The sequence below is a fragment of the Canis aureus genome, chromosome X (genome assembly GCF_053574225.1).
Source record: "Canis aureus isolate CA01 chromosome X, VMU_Caureus_v.1.0, whole genome shotgun sequence".
Lineage (NCBI taxonomy): Eukaryota > Metazoa > Chordata > Mammalia > Carnivora > Canidae > Canis > Canis aureus.
Window position 1 is genome coordinate 60,156,099 of NC_135649.1, and position 16,618 is coordinate 60,172,716.

Sequence of the window (16,618 nt, forward strand, 5' to 3'; positions counted from 1 at the left end):
AGTAACACAGAAAGGAGTGAGATAAGAATGACAGACACAAAAGCTACATATTATAAATACTTTAAATGTAAATGGGATATAAATACAACAATTAAAAGACCTAAATTATCAGAGTGGATAAATATATACACACACACAAATGCACACACTAATTCTGTGCTATCTACAAGAAAAGCACTTAAAACTTAATAGAGTGGTAAGTTGAAAGTGCAAAATTGGCGAAATACATATCATGCAAACATTATTTTAAAAAAAGAGAGGTGGGGAATCCCTGGGTGGCTCAGCGGTTTAGCACCTGCCTTCGGCCCAGAGCGTGATCCTGGGGTCCCAGGAATGCGTCCCACGTCAGGCTCCCTGCATGGAGCCTGCTTCTCCCTCTGCCTGTATTTCTGCCTCTCTCTCTCTCTGTGTGTGTGTGTGTCTTTTGTGAATAAATAAATAAATAAATAAATAAATAAATAAATAAAACAAATATTAAAAAATAAATAAAAAAATAAAAAATAATAAAAATAAAAAAGAAAGGACATATTAAGTCAAAATAATGATAAGAGTAATAGGAGCTTATGTTAAGTAGGATCAATCCACCAAGAAGATATTACATTCCAAAATGTACATGTGCCAATAACAGAGCTCCAATATACATAAAGGAAATGTTGATTAAATTAAAATTGAAATTACAAATTCACAATTATTCTATGAAATAGAATCTATGAAATCTGTGAAAGGGTTTTTGGATGGTATTAACCTTTATCAGTGGAGTTTGAGTATATTAAGGCAGACTTCCTTCCATAATGTGGGTGGACTTCATGTAATCAATTGAAATCTTAAATAAAACCAAAAGCTACCCTCCCCTAATCCAAAACAATGTGGTACATATGTGGACTTATGAGAAATAGACACATAAACCAACACCACAGAATAGAAAATCTACAAATAGTTATGCAACTATATCCAGTTAATTTTAACAAACAAGCAAAAACTGGAAGGAGCCTCAATGTCCTTCAACAAATGAATGGATAAAGGAGGTATTTTATATATATATATATATATACACACACACACACACACATATATATGCACTTATTTCTTTTCTAAATGGATAAAGGAGGTATAATATATATAATATATACATATATAATATATATGTATTTATATATATATAAGATATATAATGGAATATTACTCAGCCATTAGAAAGGACGAATCCCCAACATTTGCTTTGATGTGGATGTAACTGGAGGGTATTATGCTGAGTGAAGAAAGTCAATCAAGAAGGACAATAATCATATGGTTTCACTCATATGAGGAATATGAGAAATAGTAAAATGGATCATAAGGGAAAGGAGGGAAAATGAGCGGGCAAAATTAGAGAGGGTGACAAAACATGAGAGACTCCTAACTCTGGGAAATGAACAAAGGGTAATGGAAGGGGAGGTGGCCAGGGTGATGGGGTAACTGGGTGATGAGCACTGAGGAGTGCACTAAATGGGATGAGCATTGGATATTATACTATATGTTGGCAAATCAAAGTATAAATAAATAAATAAATAAATAAATAAATAAATAAATCTAGATAATTTTTTCTAAAATGAAAACAAATGATCCAGTTGAAGAGGGATGCATTTTTCACTAAATTCTTCTAGAGAAACTGAACATTCAAAAATGAGAGAAAGCATGAACAACTATTTCAAACTAAACCTCCCATCTTATGCAAAATTTAACTCAAAATGGATCATGGACTTAAATGTAAAACAAATATCTCTTAAAACATTTAGAAAAAAAAGAAAATCTTCAGGGCCTAGGACTAGGCAAAGATTTCTTTCAGATTTCACACCAAAAGCATGCCCAATAAAATGAGAACTTGATATTTTAAACCTCATTAATATTAATTTTGTTTTCCTCTATGAAAGACTCTGTGAAAAAGCTGATTAGATAAATTACAGTTTGGGAGAAAACATTTACAAACTACTGTATTTGATTCCTATTCCTAGTATAAGAAATTACCACAAATTTATTAAATTTAACAACAAAAAATATTATAGTTCTGCAGTCAAAAGTCCAAAACAATTCTCACTAAGCTAAAATTAAGATGTTGGCAGGACTGCTTTCCATTTGTAGGCTGTAGGGAATGGCCTATTGCCTTATCCTTTCTAGCTTCCTAGAATTTACCTGATTTATTGGCTTTTGATCCTTTGCATCTTCAAACCAACAATGTTACTGCTCTGATATCTGCTTCCATATTGTTGTCTCATTTTTTGCTTCTGTCACCCCTGCCTATCTCTTATTTTGAAGGCCCTTATATTAGGCCAATCCAGATAATCTAAAATAATCTCTCCTTATCAAAGCAAAATGATTACCAACTATAAATCTATATGAAAATATATTTATCTCTGCTGTGTGATATAACATATTTTCAGTTCTGGGGATTAATATGTGGACACCTTTGGAGAGGGGGTTGTTATGCCTATCATAATCCTATATAAGTGACGTCTGTTGGGCTGTCAATAGAACCTGTAACTCCTGATCTTAGAGTCATGGGTTAAAGCTCCACATCCCACGTAGAAATTAATTAACAACAAAAAAGGCTATACATAGTTTTGGTATACATAGTTTTGAACAACCAATATGGCAGTGGAGTAGAAGGACCCTAGGCTCTTCCTCTTCCAGGAACACAACTAGTTGTCTATCAAATTATCATAAATACTGCCACAATCAACCTGAAGTTTGACAGAACAAACTCCACAACTAAAGGGAGAGAAGAGGGCACATCAAAGAAGGTAGTAAGTGCAGAGACTTGGCTTAGGGAAGAAATAGAATTCCCTTACTGTGGAAGGGAGTGAACTATGGCTGTGGAGAAGGACAAGAGAGAGTAGAATACACAGGGAAATGCACAACGAGAACTTTTCCCTAAATCCTTTGGCATGGGAAATGAGAGGAGTTGATTTTCTTAAGCCCTTGCAATCAGCAGGGCTTAAAACCTGGAGTTTTAAAGGTCAAGGGATATGGCTGGGATAGACCCCTGAGAGCAATGCCTGCTCTTGGAGAGAAGACAGGCAAAGATACTGGGCAAGGACAGCATGGAAATAGTGATTTAAAGAATGTCTGGTGTACACATTGGGAAGAGTAGTCACTCTTCTTGGAAAAGGTCCTTGAAAGGCAGCATTCATTAACATTAATCTCCAGGAATAAAGAATCTGTCTGGTTCCATTTCCCTTCCACACCCCTCAGCATAAGAACAGAGCCACCTACCGAAAGCAGTGCTCTGCCCACACTGACTGCCTACCTTGCTCATGCCAAGACCCACAACCCTGCACTCTAATGGGACTGCCCTTCTCAGTCCTCCAGAAGACCAGCACAAAACACTGTCTACACCAAGTCTTCTAAATACAGTTCTACAAAACATCAGTTCTAGTACAAGTACGGTCAAGTTTCATTTAACAAGAAGACCACAGCACACTTAATCAAAAATCATCATATTCTGACCAAATATTGCCCACTGCAGGCAAGGAGAGCCTCTGCAGATGATTGTTCTGAAGGATAGAGCTGCAAATTATAGCAGTGGAATGCTGCAGCATACACCAGACAATCTCTGAAGCACCACGCTCTGGACACTGTATGACTTCTTATTCATAAAGCCATTAATTTCAGGAGCAGAAATATAAATGGCTTTTATTATACACAGGAAAAAGGCAGAGGTTAACACAAAAGATCAAGACTGAAGAATTCATCCCAAATGGAAGAACAAGATGAGGCCACAATCAGAAATCTAAGCAAAAGAGATATAAGTAAAATGCCTGATAGAGAATTTGAAGCAACAACCACAAGGGCACTCACTGAGCTAGAGAAAATAATGGAAAACATCAGGGTGACCCTTGCTACAGAGGGAAAAATAATTTTAAAAAACTAGCCAGAAATGAAGAATAAAATAAATAAGATTAGAAGCAGGCTTGATGCAATGAACGGGAGGATAGAAGAAACAGATGAATAAATTTGTTTTTTTTTTCAGTATTTTTTTATTGGAGTTCGATTTACCAACATATAGCATAACATCCAGTGATCATCCCATCAAGTGCCCCCCTCAGTGCCAGAGGAACAAATCTGTGACCTGGAAGACAAAATAGTGGAAAATGATGAATCCAAACAAAAGAAAGAGAGAAGAATTATGGAACAGCAAAATAGACTTAGGGAACTCAGTGAGTCCATCAAAGGTAATAACATTCCTTTATATAGAAGAAGAAAGAAGAAGGAGGAGGAGGAGGAGGACGAGGACGAGGAGGAGGAAGGAGAAATGGGGCAGAAAGTTTATTTGAGGAAATAACAGTTGAATTTCCCTAAGCTCAGGAAGGAAACAGACATCCAGAAGATCCAGGAGGCACAAAGGACTTCCATCGAAATCAACAAAAGCATGCCAACACCAAGACATAGTGTAATTAAATTTGCAGAATATAGTGATAAGGAAAAAATCTTAAATGCAGCAAGATAAAATAAGTCCTAAACTTAAAAGGGAAGACCCTTAACACTAGCAGCAGATTTCTCAACAGAAGCTTGGCAAACCAGAGGGAAGTGGCAGAATATATTCAAAATGCAAGAAGGAAAATATCTGCAACCATGAATATCCAGCAAGGCAATCATTAAGAATAGGAGAGATAGTTTCCAAAAACTAAAGGAGTTTCTGACCAATAAACCAGCCCTGCAGCAAATATCAAAGGGGATTCTTTGGGTCAAAAGGAAAGACAAAAAATGACAAAGACAAGAAAGGATCAGAGGAAATCTCCAGGAAGGATGAAAAAAGCAAGTACTAAAATGGCAACAAATACATATATATCAATAATTACTCTGAATGTCCTTGGACTAAACATGCCAATCAAAAGAGAGGGTCAAAATGGATTAAAAATCAAGACACTTCTATATGCTGCTGAAAAGAGAGTTATTTTAGAACAAAATACACATGCAGATTGAAAGTGAGGGGATGGAGAAACATTTATAAGTCAAATGGATATCAAAAGAAAGATGCAGTAGCACTACTTATATCAGACAAGCTAGTTTAAAACAAAGACAGAAACAAGAGATAAAGAAGGGTACTATATCATAGGAAAGCATCAACCCAACAAGAAAATATAACAATTGTAAATATACATCTATTGTGGGATTTATATATTTGGGTAAATATATAAATTAATAACAAACATATGGGAACTAATTGATAAAAATACAATAGTAGTAGGGAATTTCAACACCACCTTTACATCAATAGGCAAAATCTCTAAACAGGAAATCAGTAAGAAAACAATGACTTTCAATGACACCCTGGACTAGATGGACTTAACTGTTATATTCAGAACTTTCCATTCTAAAACAGCAGCATACTCATTCTTTTCAACGCACATGGGACAGTGTCTGTAATAGATCACATATTAGGTCATAAATGAGGGTTCAACAAATATTAAAAATTTGACATCATACTGAGTGTCTTTTCTGACAACACTATGGAACTTGCAGTCCACCACAAGAAAAAAAAAATCTGGAAAAGACCACAAATACATGGAGGTTAAACAACATACTACTAAACAATGAATGGCTCAATGGGGAAATAAAGGAAAAAAAAAAGGAAACAAGCAAAAATGAAAACAACAGTTCAAAACCTCTGAGATACAGCAAAAGCAGTCCTAAGAAGGAATTATATAGCAATACAGGATTACTTCAAGAAGCAAGAAAAATTAAAAAATAAACAACCTATTCTTACACCTAGAGAAGCTAGAAAAAGAACAGCAAATGAAGCTAAGAACCAGAAAAATGAAGGAAATAAAGATTAGAACAGAAATAAATAATAAAGAAATTCAAAAACAATATAACAGATCAATGAAACCAGAAGGAGGTTCTTTGGAAAAAACTAATGAAACTGATAAACTTCTAGCTCTTTTATTTAGTTAAAATAAAAGGACTAAAATAAATAAAATCACAAATAAGAGGGGAGAAATAGCAACAAACATTACATAAATATGAACAATTATAAGAGAATATTAGGAAAAACATATGCCAACAAATTGGATAAACTGTAAGAAATGGATAAAATCCTAGAAACATATAAACGACCTAAACTAAAACAAGAAGAAATAGAAAGCATGAAAAAACTGATAACCAGCAAAGAAATTGAATTGGTAATTAAAAAAAAAAAGTCTTCCAACAAACAAAACACCAAGGTCAGATGGGTTCACAGGCAAATTCTACCAAACACGTAAAGAAGAGTTAAAACCTCTTCTTCTCAAACTATTCCCAAAAAGTAAAGGAAGGTAAACTTACAAATTCATTCTGTGAGGCCAGCATTACCCTGACACCAAAACCAGATAGACTCGCCAATAAAAAAGAGAACCACAGGCCAATATATCTGATGAACTTGGATGTAAAAATTCTCAATAAAATACTACCAAACTGAATCCAGTAATACACTAAAAAACCATTCACCATGATCAAGTGGGATTTATTCCAGAGTTGCAATGTGGTTCCATGTTCAAAAATCAATCAATATGATACACCACATTAATAAAAGAAAGGGCAAGAACATTTGATCATTTCAATAGATGGATAAAAAGCATTTGACAAAGTATAACATCCATTCATAATAAAAATCCTCAACAAAGTAGGTTTGGAGGGAACATACTTCAACAAAATAAAGGTCATATATGATAAACCCACAACTAATAGTATTCTCAATGGGGAAAAACAGAGATTCTCCACTATGGTCAGGAAAAAGATAAGGATATCCAGTCTCATCACTGTTATTTAACATAGTACTGGATGTCCCAGCCACAAAAACTAGACAACAAAAAGAAATAGAAGGCATCCAAATAGCCAAAGAAGTTAAACTTACACTATTTGCAGATGATATAATACTTTATATAGAAATCCCAAAGACTATCAAAAAATTGCTAGAGCTGGTACACAAATTCAGTATAGAGCTTCCTCAAGTAGTTAAAATTAGAACTGTCCTTCAATCCAACAATTACTAGGTATTTACATGAATGATACAAAAATAGTAATTTGAAGGGATACATGCACCTTGATATTTATAGCAGCATTACCAACAACAGTAAGTCCCAATTTCCATCAACTAATGAATGGATAAAGAAGAAGTGGTATATATATATATATATATATATATATATATATATATATATATATCAACTTATGTCACACATATGTACATAATGAAATACTACTCAGCCATTAAAAAGAATGAAATCTTACCACTTGCAACAAAAAATGCTACATTAAAGTGATATATGCACCCCAATGTTTATAGCAGCATTGTCTGCAATGGCCAAACTATGGAAAAGCCCAAGTGTCCCTGGAATGATGAAAGGATAAAGAAGAAGTGCCATCTCTATAGAGTGGAATATTACTCAGCCCTAAAAAGAAAATTTTAAGATTTGCAAAGATGTGTATTGAGCTAGAGAGTATTATGCCAAGAAACGTAAGTTAGTCAGAGAAAGACAAATACCGTATAATTTCACTCCTATGTGGAATTTAAGAAACAAAACAAGTGAGTATATGGAAAGAAGAGAGGGAGAGATGCAAACCAGGAACCAGACTCTTAACTATACAGAATGAATTGATGTTTACCAAAGGGGAGCTGGGTGATGCAATGGGTTAAATAGGTGGTGGGGATTAAGGACTGCACTTGTGGTGAGTACTGTGTGGTGTATAGAAGTCTTGAATCACTATATTGTACACCTAAAACTAAGATTACACTGTATGTTGACTCACTAGGATTTAAATTTTAAAAAGCTGTACCCATATCAGTCAGAAAACTTATATTCATAGTATAAAAAGAACTTTACAACTCAACGTTTAAAGTCAAACAGTTTAATTGGAAAATGCCCAAAAGATATTCATAAACAGATCACAATAGAGAATATAAACATGGGAAATAAACACGTTAAAAGATGTTCAATAGCATTAGCCATTGTGGAAATTCATATTGTTAACTACAACAAGATACTATGATACACTTATCACAGTGGCCAAAATTTAAACATCTCTATCTCTATCTATGTATCTAATGTCAAGTCCAAAATCTGTCCAGTATTTGGCAAAACTGAGTTATTCATAGTTTTCAGGTAAGAATGTGAAAAGCGGTTGATGGTTTCTTCTAATACTAAAAATGGATTTAATGCAAGTCTCATGCATTACAGAATTAGACATGTGTCTCACAGAAATTAAACTTATTTTCAAGCAAGATTTTGTGAATGATTATATATACCATCTTTATTTATAATAGCCCCAAACTTTAATCTATCCAAATGTACTTCAGTGGAAAAATGATTAAAGAAACCATGGTATTCTGTGGAATACTAACCTGAAGAAAAGGAGGGAAAAAACCTACTACATACAAAAACGTATAAAAATCTCAAGGAAAATATTTTGAGTGGAAAAAAGTATTGAATGCAGATCTACTGCATGATTACATTTACTTAAAACTTGTAAAGTGATATAATCACAGATACAATAGACTAGTTGTCAGTGGGTAAGGATAGACAAAGGGTTGATAGATATGACTAAAAAAGAGTAGTACCAGAGAATCATGCGTTAAGTTACAGTTAAATACCTTGATTGTGGTGAAGATTACATAAAGGTACAAATGGACATTTTCCATCTTTGTGGTAACGTATACACAAAAAGACTTTCCTAATGAGTATTACACTGTGGGATTCATTTAGTTTTAATGATAAAGTGGGGTTTTAGGCAAAAACGAAAAATCCAAGCTGCAGAGGGCAGAGTAACATGTTGCTACTGTCTCGTGCCTTGTACTTTCCAATGTGCAAGTTATCTGAGGCAACTCTTGTGGGTAAAACGTTAAACTTTGTACATTATATGTGATAAGATAAATGTGGGAAGGTATGACAATATGACAAAAAGAGAGTGTTTGCTGAAGAAAACATAATGTCTTATTTGTACTTAATGAAACGTGGCCTAATACAAAGTTTGGATGATGACTTCCTGATTATCTGAAAAATAGTTCTGTGATGACTGCAGGACTGAAGGAATATTCGTTGAATGTGCTGCCATAACCTAGATTATTCTCGGTAAAGAATAAAGTCATTTGTTTCTAATCTTTAAAGTTTATAATATATATTAATATAGCTGAATTATATGTAACAATAAAACCACTCTTTATTTAAAAAAATGGACAGATGGAATTATTGCATAGAGCTACACATGGATGCACACACATATACGCACACATATGCACAAATGAATAAATATATAACTAGTGGAATCTCAATAAGGCTGAAGATTGCTTAAATGTCAATTGCCTGGTTTTGATATTGTACTATATGTATACAAGATGTGGTTGCTGGGGGATTCTGGGTTAAATTTTTATAAAATTATTTTACAAATTTATTTGGATTTCCTGTCAATCTATAATTATTTCAGAATAGCAAGTTTTTTAATTAGCTGTAATCAAAATTATCATGTGGATTTTTCCAGCAAACAAAATTGTATGAGTATTCACATACTCTCTATAGAATTTATGTATGTATGCATGTATTTATTTATTTATTCATTCATTTATTCATTCATTCATTTATTCATTCCAGAGACAGAATGTGTGGGAGGAAGGGCAGAGAGAGAGGGAGAGAATCTGAAGCACATTTTCCGCTGAGTGCAGAACCTGATGCAGGGCTAGATTCCATGACCCTGAGATCATGACATGAGCCAAAATCAGGAGTCAGATGCCCAACCAACTGAGCCACCCTGGAGTGCCATTCTCAGAATTTACATAAAAAGCAATATAAGTGACCACTTTATTCTCACTAAAGCTTAAAGTTTTAGGGATCTTATGAATTGTTGCTTCCTGTCTACAGTTAGTGTGGCTTAAGCATTATTTAGAAACACTTGGCAAGGAAGAAGTCAAATTTTTACTATTTGCAGACAACATGATACTCTGTGTAGAAAACCTGAAAGATTCCACCAAAAGAAAAAAAAAACAATACTAGAACTAAAACTACTTCAGCAAAGTTGCAGGATATAAAATTAATGCGCAGAAATCTGTTTCATTTCTATACATCAATAATGAAGCTTCAGAAAAAGCAATGAAGGAATCATTCTCAAGTGCAATTGCAACAAAAACAGTAAGACACCTAGGAATAAACCCAAGTAAAGAGGTAAAAGATCTGTACTCTGAAAGCAATAGAACATTTATGAACATTTATGAAAAAAAACATTGAAAAGGACACAAATAAATGGAAAATCATTCCATGCTCATGGATTGGAAGAACAAATATTGTTAAAATGTCTATGCTACTCAAAACAATTTACACATTTAATGCAAACCCTATCAAAGTACCACTGGCATTTTTCAAAGAGATAGAACGAATAATCCTGAAATCTGTATGGAACCATAAAAGACAGCAAGTAGCCAAAGCAATTCTGATAAAGAAAAACAAAGCTGGAGATACCACGATTCCAGATTTCAAGTTATATTACAAAGCTGTTGCCATCAAGTTAGTATGGCACTGGCACACAAACAGACACATATGTCAATAAAAAGAATAGAGAACTCAGAAATGGACACACAACTGTATGGTCAACTAACCTACAAAGCAGGAAAAAATAGCCAATGAAAATAAGACAATCTCTTCAAAAACTTGTGCTAGGAAAACTGGATAGTAATATTCAGAAGAATGAAACTGGACCACTTCCTTACACCATACAGAAAAATAAAATTAAAAATGGATGAAAAACCTAAATGTGAGACTGGAAACCATCAAAATCTGGAGGAGAACAAAGGCAGTAACCTCATTAGCCTCAGCTGTAGCAACTTCTTACTACATAGGTCTTTGGAGACCACTGAAACAAATGCAAAAATTTACTACTGGGACTTCATCAAGATGAAAAGCCTCTACACAGCAAAGGAAGCAATCAAGAAAACTAAATTCTGTCTATGTAATGGAGGAAGATATTTGTTAATAACATAACTGATAGAGGGTTAGAATCCAAAGCCTATAAAGAACTTCTCAAACTCAACACCCAAAACAAATGACCCAGTTAAGAAATGGGTAGGTAACATGAATAAACATTTTTCCAAAGAAGACATCTAAATGGCTAATAGACACATGAAAAGATTTTCAACATCACTCATCATCAGGGAGCTACAAATCAAAACCATGATGAGATACCATGGCACACTTGTCAGAATGGTTAAAATTATCAACACAAGAAACAACAGGTGTTGGTGAAAGCTCTTACACTGTTGTTGGGAATACAAACTGGTGCAGCCACTCTGGAAAGGATTGGAGGTTCCTCAAAAAGTTAAAAATAGAAATTCCAGGGGATTCCTGGGTGGCTCCGCAGTCTAGCACCTGCCTTCAGCCCAGGGCATGATCCTGGAGTCTCGGGATCAAGTCCTGCATCGGGCTCTCTTCATGGATCCTGGTTCTCCCTCTGGCTGAGTCTCTACCTCTTTCTCTGTGTCTCTCATGAACAAATAAATAAAATATAAAAAAATAGAACTCTCCTTTGATCCATCAATTGCACTACTAGATATTTACCAAAAGGATACAAAAATAGTGATTTGAAAGGATACATACCCCTAGATGTTTGTAGCAGCGTTATCAACAATAGCCAAATTATGGAGAGAGCCCAAATATCTATTGACTGATGAACGTATAAAGATGTAGAATATTACTCAGCCATCAAAAATGAAATCCTGTCATTTGCAAAATTGTTGATGGAGCTAGAGTGTATTATGCTATGTGAAATAAGTCGAGCAGAGAAGAAAAATACCGTACAATCTCACTCAGATGTGGAATTTAAGAAAGAAAACAAAAGAACATATGGGAAGGGGAAAATAAAAAAGAGAGGGAAAGAAACCATAAAAGACCTTAAGCTATGGAGAACAACCTGAGGGTTGATGGAGGGAGAGGGTGGGGGGATAGACTAGATGGGTGATGAATATTAAAGATAGCACTTTTGATGAGCACTGAGTATTGTATGTAAGTGATGAATCACTGAATTCTACTCCAGAAACTAATATTGCACTGTATTTTAACTAACAACATATAATTTTAAAAATTAATGACAAATAAATAATACTACTTTAGTAAGGTATGATTCATATGTAAAAAAAGCTTCATTTATTCAATGTTTACATCTTCATGAGTCTGAAGATAAGCATATATCCATGAAATGAGCATCATCATCAAGACCATAGACATCACATCACCTTCCAAAGTGTCTTCTCACTTTCATTGTTACTTTTTTGCAGTAAGAACAGTTAACAAGATCTACACACTTAGAAAAAATTAAGTATACATTATGATATTTTTAGCTATAGGCACTATGGTGTATATTAGATCTCCAGTTTTTATTCTTCTTACACAAATGATATTTCTTACATTTTGATAATCGCCTCCCCAATTTCCACTCTTCCCAAGCCCTTGCAATCACCACTTTACTGTATGTTTATAAGCTTGACTATTTTAGATTCTACATATGAGCAAGATAATACAGTAATTGTTTTTTAGTGTGTGGCATATTTCACTTAGTATATAGTTCCCCAGGTAAATCGATGTTGACACATAAGGCAGGATTTTCTTCTTTTGTGAGACTCCAATGTGTGCATATACCACATTTTCTTCATCTATTCATCTGACAATAGACATTTAGATTGCTTCCATATCCTCATTGTTATGAATGATGCTGCAGTGCCAAGGAATACAGGAAGCTCTTTGAGATGCTGATTTCAATCCCTTAGGATATACAACCAGATGTAGGATTGCTGGGTCATATGGTAATTCTATTTTTAATTTTGTGAAGAATTTCCACAGTACATTCCATCATTCCAATTTATATTCCTTTTGACAGGGTACCAGAGTTCTTTCATATCGACATCCTCACTGATACTTAAAACAAAACAAACAAACAAACAAACAAACAAATAAAACATAGCCATTCTAATAACAGTGAGGTGAGATGTCACAGTGATTTTACTTTGTATTTTTCTGATAATTAGTAATGTTGAATGCAGTTTCGTGCACCTGTTGGACATCTGCGTAGCTTCATTAGAAAATATATATTTAGGTCCTTGGCCTATATTTTTAATCGAGTTATGTGTTATATTTATTTACAATTGTAGGAGCTACTAATATATTTTAGATATTAACTCCTTATCAGATACATAGTTTGTAAATATTTTCTCTCATTACATAGATTGACTTTTCATTTCATTGATTGTTGGCTTTGCTGTCCAGAAGTTTTATAATTTGATGCCATCCTACATTTATTTTTTTTTAACTTTTATTTATTTATGATAGTCACACACAGAGAGAGAGAGAGAGGCAGAGACACAGGCAGAGGGAGAAGCAGGCTCCATGCACCGGGAGCCCGACGTGAGATTCGATCCCGGGTCTTCAGGATCGCGCCCTGGGCCAAAGGCAGGCGCCAAACCGCTGCGCCACCCAGGGATCCCTACATTTATTTTTGTTATTGTTGCCTGTGCTTTTGATGCTTTATCCCAAAAATCATTGACAAGATCACTTCAAGGGCACTTTTCTCTGTTTTCTTCCAATAATTTAAAACTTTCTGATCTTATACTTATGTCTTTAATCCATTCTTGGTTGATTTTTGTGTGTTATGTAACAATGCATATAGTTGATCTTGTTTTAATTTTTTTTCCTTAATCCATTCAGCCTCTGCATGTCACTTGACTGGAGAGTTTTACCCATTTACATTTGAAGTAATTATTGATAGGTAAGGACTTAATATTACCAATTTGTTGTTTTCTATCTTTTCATTTCTTTTGTTCTTTTCAGGGTCTTCCTTTGTGATTTGAAAATGTGTTAAAGTGATACCTTTGTCTTTATCTTCTTTGGATCTACATGTTATTCCTTTGTAATTCCTAAGAGGTTTACATAAAATTTTTGTACTTATAACAGTCTATTTGAAGATAACAACTTAAATTTGATCATATATAAAATTCTGTATTTCTTTCTCCACACTATTTTATGTCACAGTATATGTGTCTTTGTATTGTGGCTCTATCAACAATTATTGAATCTATTTTTAGAAATACTGTTGTCTTTTAATTTATATACTTGAATCAAATGTGATGTATATACCACCATTACAGTATAAGAACATTTGAGATTTTACTAAATACAAATGTTTATCACAAAGTTTTATATTTTCACAAATTTTTATGTTGCTATTGCATTCTTTCATATCACCTTTGAATAATTACTTTTAGCATTTCTTATAAGACAGGTCTAATGGTGATAAAATCTCTCAGCTTCTATTTGCCTGGGAAATATAACTTTAAGGAAGAAAATTTACTATCATTTCTGAAGAACAACTTTACCCTATAAAGTATTCTTATAGAAAGTATTTATCTCAAAATTTTAAATATATCATCCCATTCTCTTCTGGCCTTCTAGGTTTCTTCTAAGAAATAACTACTAGTCTTATGGGGGGGTGTCCCATTATATGTGTGAAGTTACTTAAATCTTTATGATGTCAATATTCTCTCTATCCATGACAGTGGACAATTTGATTATAATGTATTTGTGTGAACTTCTTTAGTTTCTCCCCGTTTGGAGATTTTTGGACTTCATTAGTCTGTATGTTTATTTTCCTCCCCAGATTTTGGGTGTTTTCTGCCAGTGTTTCTTTGAATCAAATTTCTCAATATTTTTCTTTCTCTTTTCCTTCTGAGGCTTCCATAATATATATTGGTTTATGATGTTCCATAACTTCTATGGACTTTCTTTACTCTTTTTCATTTTTATTTTTTCTCTCTGACTGGTAAATTCAAGTAATCTGTCGTCAAGCTTGCTGATTATTTCTGCTGCTCAATCAAGTCTAGTCTTAAAGCTGTCTATTGAATGTTTCAATTTATTGCATTTTTTAGACCCAGTTCTATTTTATTGTTATTGTTTATATTTCTTTGTTATACTTCTCATTTCATTCATGTTTTGTTCTAATTTCATTTAGTTGTGTTTCTGCATTCTCTTGTAGTTCAGTGCACTCCTTGAAGATGATACCATAAATTCTTTTTCAGGTAGTTCACAGAACTCCATTTCTTTATAATCAGCTACTAATGATTTATGTTTTCCATTCAGTGGTATGCTTTTCTGGTCTCCCTTGACCCTTGTTACCTAGTGTTTGTGTCTGCTGTTTTGAAGTAGTTACCTCTTCCATTATTTACATACTGGCTTAGGTAAAATTCTTCACTGTACAGAGATTTGGGTGATCTGGCTCATTGTGACTATGGAATGGCCTGCTGTCTGTGTCCATGGGCAGACAGACCAGTTTCCTGTCTGTGAGCGGGCAGCCTTGTTAAATGGGTCCATGTGTGGATGAATGCGTGGGTCCAGATGGACTGGACTCACATAAAGGTCCACTGAAGCTAGTCTGATGCCTGGGTTTGTGGGTATGGGCCTCCTGTTTGGCTCTTTAGGAGCCAACTGAGCACTGGCACAGGCTTGGAGTGTGGGTCTATGGTGTCATACATGTAAGACATTAAATTAGCCTAACCAGGGCTGGCACCACTTTCTCTGAGATAGGCCCAGAGCTTGGGTCCATGGGAGTGGCCTGGTGCTGGGTTAGTCCCTGAACCTTGGTTCATGGAGGCTGCCTTGGTATGGGCTCTGGAGCCAAGGTCTACAGGGGCTCACCTGGTGCTAAGGTAGACCTCAAATTTTAGTCTTCATGCCTCAGCCTAGTGCCAAGAACTACTTATGTGTGTCAAAATATTGGCCTATTGTGGTATGTCTGGTGCTAGGGTCCACTAGGGAAGGCTTGGAGGTTGAATTTGTAGTGAAGTTGAATACTAACCTCACTTTTTTTTAAGATTTATTTATTTATTTTATTTATGAATGATAGACATAGAGAGAGAGAGAGGCAGAGATACAGGAGGAGGGAGAAGCAGGCTCCATGCCGGGAGCCCGACGTGGGACTCGATCCTGGGACCAAAGGCGGCGCTAAACTGCTGAGCCACCCAGGGATCCCCTAACCTCACTCTTTTATGGAAGAACTCCAAAGCAGAGGAAGTCTCCATGCTTGGGTGAAAAGTGAGTCAGTTAGTGTGAATACTTCTTCCTTTCCTGTTAAACATGTTTTTTTCTCATTTCTGTGCTCAGTCAGGGTTCTGTAACCTCTTATCTGGAATCCAGAGCTTTCATGAGATATTTTTATATGAGTGGTTGTTGATATTGGTGTTTTGTGGGAAAACATTAAATGGGGCTTCCTTTTCCTGGCATTTAGCTGATGTCTTGGGTCAGTGTGATTTAACTATTTGGATGATTATTTTTTCATGTGTTTTTCAAAATAGTCTTGAATAGGGATCCCTGGGTGGCGCAGCGGTTTGGTGCCTGCCTTTGGCCTAGGGCGCGATCCTGGAGACCCAGGATCGATTCCCACGTCGGGCTCCCGGTGCATGGAGCCTGCTTCTCTCTCTGCCTGTGTCTCTGCCTCTCTTTCTCTCTCTGTGACTATCATAAATAAATAAAAATTTAAAAAAATATATTAAAAAAAACAAAATAGTCTTGAATATCTAAAGGTCATTATGTCATGATGGCTTATGGCAGCTATGATCTTATTAATACACCACTGTTGGTCA